A 13,274-nucleotide genomic window follows, 5' to 3' on the forward strand; every position below is an offset into this window, starting at 1 on the left:
CTAAGTTTACTAAATTATTAGTTGGTTATTTAAAACTGACTTAGTAGTAGTCATATATACATGCAATAATGCCATTAACTATCAAGCATCCAGAGAGTCCCATTACCTCACTGTTTTTTTCTTTGATAATGGCTGACCTTGTTGCTTATTGCTTGCTGATGGAGTATTCATATGATACTCCTTTCTTCACTGAAGTAAGTAAGTAAAAGTAAAACATCTTACACCAAATTCTTGTAAATAACTTCATACCAATCGATGTTGTTACAGTGTGGTTTCCAATGTCTTTTCTTTTGTTTCTGCTAAATGCATTTTCTGGATCCCTAACAGGTTAAAGTGGTTTCAGCAGGACTTCATTCATCTTACACTTAAGAAATGAGCTTATCTTTTCTGCTTTTGTTCTATTGGTTAATTATTACAGTATTCTGAAAGGTATCATTTTGACATTATTCATGTCTAGAAATTCTTTGAATGGATCATCAACATGCTTCATACCCTCTGAAAACTTCTTAATTCATATAGTTTGTAAAACATTGTTCAGGTCTCCCAGTGTAAATCAGAATATATATCATTGATGCATTATTGCACTATCTGATCAAAAGATCCAGACACCTACTCGAATCTGTAGTCAGACTTTCCCTTTGACACACTTTCCAGTAGTGGACATTAATATGGGGTGGGTTCTTTGCTTCTATGTCAGCTCTAACTCTGCAGGGGGAGACTTTCTACCAGGTGTCAGAACGTGTCTGGAGGAATGGCATCCCATTCTTCCTGAAGAGCTGTAGCCAGAGCAGTTTGTGATTGGGTCATTGGGGTCTGGAGCAAAGTCGACGTTCTAATTCATCCCAAATGTGTTCTGTGGGATTCAGGTCAGGGCTCTGGAACATTATTGTCCACAAACCATTCCCTCACAGACCTTGCTTTATGGCAGGTAGCATTGTCATGCTGATACAGACAATAGTCATCACCGAATTGATCTTCTAGTGTAGACAGTATGCAATGGGTCAAAATGTCCTTGTACCCTTCTACATTTAGATTTCTGTGTAGTGTTACGAGAGGGCCAAGTCCATTCCATGAAAATCATTCCCACACTGTAACGCCACCTCCTCCAAATTTCATTGTTGGCACTACACACGCTTGCAGGAATCATTCTCCAGGCATTCGGCACACTCAGACCCTCTCATTGGACTGCCACATGGTAAAGCGTAATTCATCACTCCGAATCCAGTTGTCCACTGTCCAGTAGTTTCGCTCTCCACACCACTGCAGGTGGCACTTAGTGTTCACAGGAGAATTGTTTGGTTTATGGGCAGCTGCTCGACCATGTAACCCTATTCGCCTTAACTGTCAATGCACAGTCATGGTGCTGGCTGGACAATTAGCAGCACTGCAGAATTCCCAGGTGATTGTTTCACTCAATGGCAGACGGTCCCTGTCTGTCATTAAACGTGACCTACCTGACCATGATTTAGTTGTGGTTGTGCCTTCACATTTCCACTTCACAATCATGTCACCAACTGTTAACTTGGGCAACTTGAGCAGGGTTGAAATGTCTCTGATAGATTTCTTACTGATGTGGCAACAAATAACTAGTCCATGTTCAAAGTCACTGAGCTCCCTTGACCTACCCATTTTGCTCGTACTTCTTATCACTGAACAACACACAACAGCCACACAGCTCCGTGCCTCCTTTTATGTCAATAAGTGAGGTTGTAGTGACATTTAGACATCAGTTTATGAATTACAGAGGGGTGTCTGGATACTTTTGATCAGATAGCGTATTTCACTCTTATATAAGCAGACACAGGGTAGTCTATGCAGAGTGGAAAGAGGTATGAACTTCATGAATTATCCAATTTCTACAGTGTACTGAAGTAAATGTAATGCTATAAAATGTGTTTGTTTTTGAGAGAAAAACCAAAGCACCTACAAATAAACCAGCCATAGTATAAGAAAGACTAGCTAACCTAAAAAAAATTAAACAAAATAATCTTATATTTATTTTATTAATTTTAATTATTACAACATAAAAATCACAAAGACGAAAATAATGCTCCCGTTGTTAAGCGTCTTCTTTCTGCTTCTTAGCTGGAGTTAAGAATGCTGATTCGCGTTCTCTTTTTTCTGCAGAGAAGAATCTATCTAATGTTGTTTGGCACTGATGATTTTCTTTGATATTTTTAAATAACCCATCACATTGTCATCGAATAAGTTGATATTCCTGGTCACCACTGTCTTATTAGGGTGCCATTTTTCCACAATAGCTTGTGTTCTAACCCAAACACAGAACAATTCTTGAAGGTCAGCATTGGAAATGCATCCTTTGGTGTCCTTCTCTTCCATAAAAATTTCTTTTTCCAATTCTTTTTGTTGTTGATCGTGAAGATGTTGAAGTTCTTCTGTGCTGAGTTTGTTTTATGATCGTCTATTAACTCTTCTCTATCCTCATCACTCACCTCTAATCCCATAGCTTTACCCAAAGACATAATTTCATTTACAACACTCTTCTTCACAGCTTACTACTTCACTGACTGAAATACAATCTGGCCAGAGTTTTTTTCCAAGCGGAAAGCATTGTTTTAATAGAAACTTCTTTCCATGCCTTATCGACAATCCTTAAGCAATTAAGAATGTTGTAATGCTCTTTTCAAAATTCTTTAAGAGTCAGTTCTGTTGCATTGGTTATTTCAAAGCACTTTTGAAACATAGCCTTAATATACAGTTTTTTGAAGTTTAAAATCACTTGCTGGTCCATGGGGTTGTATGATAGAAGTGGTATTAGGGGTCAAAAACTTTATCTTGATGAAACTGAATTCACTAACTAAATTCTCCTCTAAATTTGGAGGATTAGCAGGAGCATTGTCCATCACTAGGAGAGCTTTTTCCAAATTTTAATGGTAGATTTTTTCACTGTGTGGATTTATCAAATTCTTGATAAATCCACACAGTAAAAGCCTCTCTGGTAACCCACGCTTTTGTGTTGGCCCTCCACATAACACTGAATTTGCTCTTTATGACATTGTTCTTTTTAAAAACGCGTGGATTTTCAGAATGGCAAATGAGCAAATGCTTTATCTTACAGTCTCCACTAGCATTACCACAAAGCAGCAAAGTAATTCTATCTCTCATAGATTGCTTTCCTGGGGTCGTCTTTTCTTCATTTGTGATATAGGTCCAAAAAAAAAGACCTGTTTCATCGCAATTAAAAACCTGTTGAGATACAAATCCCTCACTATCCACGTACTCCTTAAAGGTTTTTACAAATTTGTCCACTTCTACACCGGCACTCGCAGCCTCTCTGTGCATGACAACACTATGGATCCCAGTTCGTTTTTTGAATTTATCAAACCAGCCTCTACTTCCTGTAAACTCCCCATTTTCAGTACTGGTCTCAGGTGTGCATTTCTTAAGTTCACTATGCAGATGTTTGGCTTTCTCACAAATAATTCTCTCAGTAGTAACGTCACCACATAATCGCTTCTCGTTTATCCACACTAAAAGGAGTTTTTCCATCTCTTCAATAACATATGATCTCTTGGAGGTCAATGTTGTCACACCTTTAGCCACATTTGCTGCTTTTATTGCTTCCTTATTCTTTAGAATGCTACTTATCATTGACTTTGACATTTTAAACATCGTCGCCAGATCCGTCAAACGTGTACCGATTTCGTGTTTCATGATAATTTCTTTTTTCATCTCAATTGTCGATACTACAACTTTTCTTTTAGGTTTTGTTTTTTCTACATTCTTGGATGCCATGGGCAATAAAAAAAATACCAAAAACTATTAAAAATTCTCTACACGAACATATCGCGCAATGTATGTGTAAAGTAAGGGACAATGCACAGCAGACTGAGACAGACACACACTGTGCAGGCACGGGGAAGTGAGTCAGGGAAATTACTGGAGGAGAAACATCGGGCATGCCGAAACTTTCTAATGCAATATGACTCTGAGCTCTTGGACTACAGTTTGAACTTAGAAACGCCATTCGAATTGCAAATCAAATTTCTTGTATTCTCAAGCATTTGAACTCTGAAACGTTCGAAGTTAGAAGCATTCGAAGTATGAGACACCACTGTATATGTAATATTTGAGTATAGCAGTTATTTGGAAAAACAGATGCTGAAAATTAATTTATATAGCACTAGTTTATGGTCTGTTCATATGTGACAGTTTACATAAAACATAGTGATAGATCTTTGAGGAAAGGGGTATCACTCCTTGAGAAAAATAAGAATAAAAAAAAATTATTGAAGTTTAGTTAAAGTAAAAAAAAAAAAAATCCAAAAGAAAGCCATGATTCTTGCATTCTATTATTGTTTTCTGATATGTTCTCAAGGAACACTTACCAGCTAATGTGTTATGATTAGTTTCTGATCATAAACTGTCTTCCAAATTGGTTCACTATTTGTCAAGTCTCCAATTGAGTCACCTCACACATTTTAGTTTTCTGAAAGACACTAAGTCAGTTTATCTAATTCTTAATTCCTGCCATTCTTAACTCAAACATTTTTATGCTAATCTTTCATGACCAATTTTAATTAAGTGACCACACCATCTTAGATAAGTTTCTTAGACATTTTTACATATTAATGTCACTTTCTCTTCTGATATCATTATGTTTAATATGGTTCTGTTTATATTTTCACTCTTCTAACATCCCTCAGAACTTTCATCTATGGTCTCTGGTCTTTAATCATTTGCTGTATTTTTAACTCATCCACCCCTTTGATCCATATGTTAACATTGATTTCAATACTGTCTTATTTATGCTGCTAGCTTGGTATTTTGAATGAATTCTCTCTTATTTCATATAAATTTTTTCAATTAGTTTCCCACCATACCAACTTATAATCTGTTTTCAAATTAATTAACTGTTTTGACTAAAAACCTAAATAGCTAATTACTTGTTCAGTAGATTCACCACTAAGAATGCAGTTGATGTTTTATATTTCTCTGCCTTTTGTCAGAATTTTAGTCTTAGTATTGCTAATTTTCATACTTAATATGTCCCATCAGTTATTTAATTTGTTTAAAGGCTCTTGCGCTACAATTTCAGAGGATAGTGTTATCTGAAGAGTAAAGAACCAAGTTTAATTCTGTTTGAATACCAAGTTTAATACTTTAATAATGTGGCCCACATTATTAAAGTATTAAATTTATTTATAAGTATCTCACCTGTTTTGGATTTTGTAACTTTGGTTATGTCACCATAGTATTTCTCTAATTCTTCTTTTAGTTCCACTCCTTTTCCATTGATGTTTCTTATGTTGATGATGTCTACCTTCTGGTCTGTTAAGGGTTGAAGTTGTTCTAGTAGATGACTTTTCATTACTTATTCTAGTTCACTGTTGAAAATTGCAGTGGATTTTGCATAACTATATGACAGCTCAGCCAGCATGATTTATAACTGCACCATACCATTATGAATACAACATGATCATCTACAATAAATCCCATACTAGTCAAATCATTATGTTGGAGGTTTAATGGATTTTTTACAACAATCAGAAAGAATTAAATTAGAATTTAATACTCCTATATTTCGTCCTAGTCACTAGGACATCTACGGGGATTACAAAGACAATTAATGTAACATGCACACAAAAACTTACAATACTAAGCCCAACCACGTGGGTGACAATAAAGTCCTATCTAGGTGGAGCGCCCTCTATGGGCAGTAGTAGGTGGCCTGGAATGTAAGGTGGGACCTCTGATGATGAGTGTTTCCTAAATCTTCGAAAGCTTAATGCAACCGTATTTGTTAAGATTTGGTTGGTTTCTGAGAGCTGCTGCTGCTTCTAAGAAAAGTCTCTCTTTCTTGAATTTGCTGTGGTGGAGCATGGTGGTTTTCTTCCATGATACTCTGTGGGTGGTGTCCAAAACATGGTCAGCCAAGCCTGAATGGCCATAGTTGTGTTTAACGATGTACGACTTGTGTTCCTCCAGGCGGATGGATGCTGATCTGCCTGTCTGTCCAAAGTACACAAGCTTACAGGAACAGGGTACTTTGTAAACTCCAGGCAGAGAGAGAGGGGGGGAGCTGATCTTTCGTAGAACGGATAAGGGTAGCAAGTTTGCGGTGGGGCTTATATGCTGTGTGTAGGTTGTACTTTTTTAGAATCTTGGCTATTTTTTCGGATGTGCCACGATTGTAGGGTATGGTGATGGCATTTTTAAACTCTTGTTGAAGAGAAAGACAGGGAATGGGAGAGGAACTGATTATTTTTTTGATACTGTGATCGCTGTAGCCATTGGAGAGGAAAGTGTTGTGTATGTAGTTAAGCTCAGTAGCAAGGGCGGTTCCTAAAAGTTGTCCTAAAAGTATAACCTACACACAGCATATAAGCCCTACCGCAAACTTGCTACCCTTATCCGTTCTATGAAAGATCAGCTCCCCCCTCTCTCTCTGCCTGGAGTTTACAAAGTACCCTGTTCCTGTAAGCTTGCGTACTTTGGACAGACAGGCAGATCAGCATCCATCTGCCTGGAGGAACACAAGTTGTACATCGTTAAACACAACTATGGCCATTCAGGCTTGGCTGACCATGTTTTGGACACCACCCACAGAGTATCATGGAAGAAAACCACCATGCTCCACCACAGCAAATTCAAGAAAGAGAGACTTTTCTTAGACGCAGCAGCAGCTCTCAGAAACCAACCAAATCTTAACAAATACGGTTGCATTAAGCTTCCGAAGATTTAGGAAACACTCATCACCAGAGATCCCACCTCACATTCCAGGCCACCTACTACCGCCCATAGAGGGCGCTCCACCTAGATAGGACTTTGTCACCCACGTGGTTGGGCTTAGTATTGTAAGTTTTTGTGTGCATGTTACATTAATTGTTTTTGTAATCCCTGTAGATGTCCTAGTGACTAGGACGAAATATAGGAGTATTAAATTCTAATTTAATTCTTTCTGAGTGTTGTAAAAAATCCATTAAACCTCCAACATAATGTCCTCACAGCACTTAAGCCTCTACACAAGAATACTAGTCAAATCTTCATTCATTTTATTGATTTATTATCCCATGGTATTATTACAACAGATCATAGAGGTCAAATTCATGTATTTTAGAAAGCACCTTTTCTGGGTTGTTATAAAGCTCACATTTAGAAATATTCATACAAGTTAGTAAATGAAGTGGTGATGCTTTTTCGATGTTACAGATTTTGCAGATGAGGAAGACTTTTATGTAGTCTTGAGGCGAGAGATCATGGTAGTAGCACAGCGATTAAACTTGGATTTGGTGGTAGCTCCTGGTTTTTCTGCTGAATACCAGTGGTGAGTCAATGTCCTAGAGCAGTGGCCTCAAACTCAAATTGCATGCGGGCTGAATGCACGATGTGAAAGCAGCTGACGGCCAGAATTTGTTTTTTAACAAAATGAGAGTGAATATATATATATATATTGAACCGTACTTATCCCTAATGTATGGATACCACCACTTTATAACCTTTATAACTTGAGAATAAATAATGACAACCTATTCTCTTCCTTTTATTTATTAAATTTTTCTTCGACACATACAGAAAAAATACATATGTTTGTATGTAAATAATTACAAACTTCTTTATTTCTTACTGCAGCTTGACACTTGATGGCGTTTCGATTCTGATAAAGTTTGTAGCCTTGGAGAAAAATTACTAGAAACTATCTTCATCATGGATTGTAGATGCTCATCGGTCAATCGGGCTCTTTTCTTAGACTTCTTAATTTTCAACTGCGAAAAAAACTGTTCACATATAAATGCACTCCCAAACAAAGTGATTATTCTTATTGCAAAAATCCGTAACTGAGGGTATTTATCTTTTGACAAGTACGAATAAAAGTTAATCAAATCTGTATCTTCAAATCCTTGAATAAGATTTATATCACACTGTAAATTAATTAGCTCCATTTGTAGATTTTCTGGTGCGTTATTCACGTTCGTTTTTAATGGTAATGAAAATAATGTAAAATTGGACTCCAAATCATTAAAATCTTTAAATCTTTCTTCAAATTCTTGTTGTAATAATTCTATTTTTCTTGCATATTCTTGAGATTTTTCATTTGAAATAATATGACAGGATTTAAGATGTAGGAAATGTATGAAATTTTTTGATTCCAGTTGTGTTTCCCATAATTGCATTTTAACTTGAAAAGCTTTAATACAAGCATACATGTCAGTGATAAGTTTATTCTTTCCTTGCAGCTCTTTATTGAGAATATTTAAATGGCCGGTTAAGTCAACAAGAAATGCTAAATCTGTTATCCATGTAACATTACATAGCTCGTTGATGGTTTTATTTTTTTGTGTCATGAAAATTTTGATTTCATTTATTAAATCAAAAAACCATTTTAATACTGCTCCTCGACTTAATCACCTCGTTATAATAAATCATTTTTCCATACTCACTTTCAATTTCTTCAAGCAATGCAACAAATTCTCGATGATTCGGAGCTCATCCACGGATGAAGTTTACTGTTTTAGTTACTGTTTCCGTAACATTATCCATCTGCAAATCTTTGGCACAAAGTGCTTCTTGATGAATAATGCAATGTATAGTGCAAAATTTATTCTGAAATTTTTCTTCTTTCACTATATTTCATAATTTTACTGCTATTCCATTTTTTTTTACCAACCATAGCAGCTGCACCATCACTTGCAAATCCAACCGTTTTATCCCAACTTAATTTATATTTATCTATTACAGTTTTTATTTCAGAAAAAATATCCTGTGCACCAGTTTTTCCTTTCATAAGAATTATTTCCAATAATTCCTCAATTACTTCAAATTCAGTAACACCTCGTACGAAAATGGCAAGTTGTGCTATATCTGTGTTGTCAGTACTCTCATCAACTGCTATTGTGAACGCTGCAAAATCTACTTTTTTCTTTTAACTGACACCGTAAATCACTAGCGATTTCATTAATATATGTTCCACTACCGTGTTGGCTGACAAACTAATATTTTTAAATAATTGTTGTTTGTCTGGACAAAGAAGTTCAGCAGACTTAAAATCAAACAATCTTTAAGGAATTCGCCATCAGTAAATGGTTTTGATCGTTTTGCAATGATGTGCGCGAGAGAAAAACTTGTGTGAACTGTTGCTTCACTGGAGTTATGTGCTTCAGTAAAAAAATTTTGTTGTTGTTGTAAGCCAGGTTTCAGAAACTGTAACTTTTCTTCCCTCAATTTGCCTTCCAACAATTCAAATTTTTTTTCGTGATTCGTTTTGTAATGGCGACATAAATTGTATTCTTTTGGAACTGATATTCCCTTATTACAAATAAAATATACAATTTTATTGCGCACAACACCACAAAAGTACATAATTTTCCATTTATCTTGAAAAACACACCTTCTTCATCCACTTTTCTTTTGCTCTTTATTAAAGACATGGCTTGCAGTTTAATCTCTTGATTAAAATCACTATTATAATTTTATTTTATTTAATCAACTTTTATTCAACAAGATGAATTTTCGTATGAAAGCAACACTCAAAAGTTATGTACACTTCTAAACGATAGGTATTGATATAATGTAGATCTAACAACAAGCACAAATAAACAGGTTTTATAAGCCATACGTTAGTTTGTCTCCATCAATATTGCAATATGAACTGCGCAGCTGTGCATTGGAAACACCAGAATACTGAAGCGCCACCAACTGTCGGCTGGCGAACTAAATTTACTGATTGTAAATTGTAGATATGGACTGAGCTTATGTGCACATAAGCTAAGTCCATATCTCTATGTCTCTAAAACTATAAGCACCGTATTTACAACAAATACATAATTAAAATGTATTCGGGGCCATGTAAAATTGCTTTGGGGGCAGGATGCGGCCCACAGGCCACCAGTTTGAGACCACTGTTCCTAGAGAATCATTCTTTTTATGTTTTCTTTTTGAATAGTTTTAAAAAGATCCAAAATCTGTGGTGTCACTTGATGTTGCAGTGATTTTTGCTGCTACTTCTGCAGTTTCATTTCCCTTTAATCCCACATGAGATGGAATCCATTGAAAAATTATTTTGGAATCCTTATGTAGCTTATGTTTTTTGATATGTCTGTAAGTATTTCTTGGTGGCTAGTGTAGTAGTTCTTAATAGTTTGAAGGGCTGCTAAAGAATCTATGAAAAATGTAAATTCCTTTGGGTTTTTTGTTTATCCAAATGCTGTGTTAATAGTTATTAATTCTGCATGGTATGAGTTGCATCCTATACTGTTGGTTGTTTTTAGTTCCATATTTTGAGAGCCATAGATGAGTATGCCATTCCCAGAATTACCCTTTAGATTTTTGGAGTCATCTATGTAGATCTCTATTAAATCAGGTCCATATTTCATTATTTTTGAAAGAGCTAATGATCTCAAAATTTCAGGGTTTTCTAGGCTTTTTTTCTTGTGCTTCTCTATTTCAAAATTAATAACTATACTTTTCCTTAATTTGATGAAATGCTGGGCAGTTGACTATTTTATTTGGACAGTCTAAGGGAATTTTATTTTTCATGATTTTATACATTGTCGATTTTTTCTTTATTCTGTTTGTTGTTTGCCACTTTTTAAAATGTTTACTTGTTCTATGATGTACAAGGTTGGCTCTTTTTTTCTACATATTTAGTAAGATTTTCTTGCCACCTAATATTCAAAGGAATAAGGTTGAATTCAAATTCTGCTATTTTTCTGGGAGTTGTGTTCCGTAGTCCACATGTGATTCTAGCTGCATTTTTCTGAATTTTTGTAAGCTTGTTTAAATTGGTTTGTGATGTTTGCATCCAGTTGGGCAAAGTATATGGGTCAGATAATACAGGTGTATGTGACTTTAAGGTTTTAGCGTCATCTCCACCCCCTCTCTACCAGAGATACTGTTCATGATATTTAATCCTCTTTTTGCTCTGACTTCAACATTGTTTACGTGTTTATTAAAGCTTAATGATGGGTCCAGAGTAACTCCAAGGTATTTGGGGTTTTCATTAAATGTAATTTAGTTGATTGTTTAGCCTAATCTTTGGTCTCCACTTTTTGAGGTGATTATTAATGATAAATACACAAATTTCTGATTTAGTAGGTTTTCATAGTATGTAGATAAACTTTCAATGGATTTGTTTAAATGAATTTTAGCTGTTTCTAAGTTATTGAGCTGAGAATAGGACCAAATAATCAGAAAACATGGCTATCTTTGTTTCTTTATTTATATTTTTATCTAGGTTGTTTAAGTAGATGGGAAGTAAAAAAAAGAAGTGGGCTCAAAATACTGCTTTGAGGGAGTCCCTGTCTGATTTTCACTTTCTTGGAAGAAGTATTATTTATTCTAACTCAAATTGTTCTATTCCAGTTTAATAAATCCAGTTTAGAACCTTTCCTTCTATTCCAATGTTTCTTTATTTATATTTTTATCTCAGTGGTTTAAGTAGATGGGAAAAAAAAAAAAAAAAGAAGTGGGCTCAAAATACTGCATTGAGGGAGTCCCTGTCTGATTTTCACTTTCTTGGAAGAAGTATTATTTATTCTAACTCGAATTGTTCTATTTCTAGAAAAGCATAAATCCAGTTTAGAACCTTTCCTTCTATTTCAATGTGACAGAACTTGGAAAAGAGTTTTTGCCTCTACACCCTGCTAAAAGGTATTGTTAAAATATATAAATGCTGCAATGGTGGATTTGGTAGGTTTGGTCTGGAAGTTGTCTTGAATTGACTGGATTAAGTAGAAAAGTTGATCAATTGTAGAGTGATTTCTTCTAAATGCAGCCTGAAAATGTGGTAGGATACTATTTTTCTTTAGATAGTAGTTCAAACGTTGGAGTATCATTTTTTCCATCAATTTGCCTAGAATTGAAGTCAGTGAAATTGTCTCTCCAAGGATTCTCTCAGTTCAGAGATTGGAAATGGATCCCAAAATAATTTGTTTTTATATTTTTGGGGAATTTGCAGAATTCCTGCCACTTAGTTCTTTGTAGTATATTATATTTTTGGGCACGGGCAGAAATGGAGTAGCATTTGTTTTGAATGTAAAGGTTAAAAATTCAGTAGAAAAAATAATATATAAAAGTGACAGGGTGAAAGCAAAGCCTGTGGACATAATGATTATACAGATATATATGCCCACAAGTGACCATGATGAAAATGAAGTAGAAGAGATATATAATCAAATAGAAGAGATAATGGATGAAGACAGAACTAAAAGGTGTACCATCTGGATGGGAGACTGGAATGCGGTTGTAGGTGAAAAGATAGAGAAGGGAATAACAGGAAGATATGGCCTTGGAAAAAGAAATGAGAGAGGTGAAAGACTTATAGAGTTTTGTAAATGGCACAAACTAATCATTGATAATACTTGGTTTAAACTTCCAAAGAGAAGAAGATAAACATGGAAAATGCCAGGTGATATTGCAAGATACCAGATTGAATATATGAGAAGAGAAGAGAATTGATTATCTGAGAAGAGAAACTGATAAAGCAAGAGAGGAATGGTTAAAAACAGAATTTAAAGAAATGGAAAAAAAGGGGGCGATATGATAAAATGTTTGAAAAAGCAAAAGAAATTACAAATATTAAATGCCATTAGAAGATAAGGAAAACTGATTTATGATATTGAAATATAGGGTGAAAGTTGGAAGGAATACATCGAAGAACTTTACGCAAAAAATGAAAGACCAACAAAAATTGAATTGGAAGAGCAAAATGAAATCTCAACAGAAGAAAGAGGTCTTGAAATACTAAAGAGAGAAGTAGAAACAGCAATTAAGGAATTAAAAAGTGGAAAGATGGAAGGAGTGGATGGAATACCTAGTGAAATCCTAAAACAACTGGAGAACAAAGGTATAACAGAAACATGGAAACTCTGCAACCTCATTTACAAAACAGGAGTCTGGCCTAAAGATTTCACAGAGAGTATTCTTACAATTGAAAAGAAAAGCAATCCTGCTAAGTGCAGTGACTACAGAACTATAAGCATACTCTCACATGCCTCCAAAGTACTGCTATGAATATTAAATCAAAGATTGTATAATAGAGTGGAATATTTCCTGGGGGATGATCAATTTGGATTTAGAAAAGACAGAGGAACCAGAGATGCAATTAGAGTAATGAGGACCATGTGTGAAAGGAATATAGAAGTAAATAAAGAAGTTTATATATGTTTCATCGACCTTGAAAAAGCATTTGACATGGTGAAATGGGAAAATCTGATGGAAATATTACGCAAAATAGGTTTAGATTGGAGAGACTGAAGGTTAATAGTTGAATTATATATGAACCAGACGGCCATAATGAAGACAAAAGTAGGACA

At 35.1% G+C, this 13,274-nt stretch overlaps 1 protein-coding gene across 1 annotated transcript in view; it reads left to right on the forward strand.

The window, feature by feature from the left end:
• Positions 1-13,274, forward strand: part of LOC150096670 (serine/threonine-protein kinase Nek8-like) — a 253,264-nt gene that overhangs the window by 181,634 nt on the left and 58,356 nt on the right. The window lies entirely within an intron of this gene.

The sequence above is a fragment of the Typopeltis vanoorti genome, chromosome 18, assembly GCF_054136105.1.
Source record: "Typopeltis vanoorti isolate ZY-2024b chromosome 18, IOZ_Tvanoo_1.0, whole genome shotgun sequence".
Lineage (NCBI taxonomy): Eukaryota > Metazoa > Arthropoda > Arachnida > Uropygi > Thelyphonidae > Typopeltis > Typopeltis vanoorti.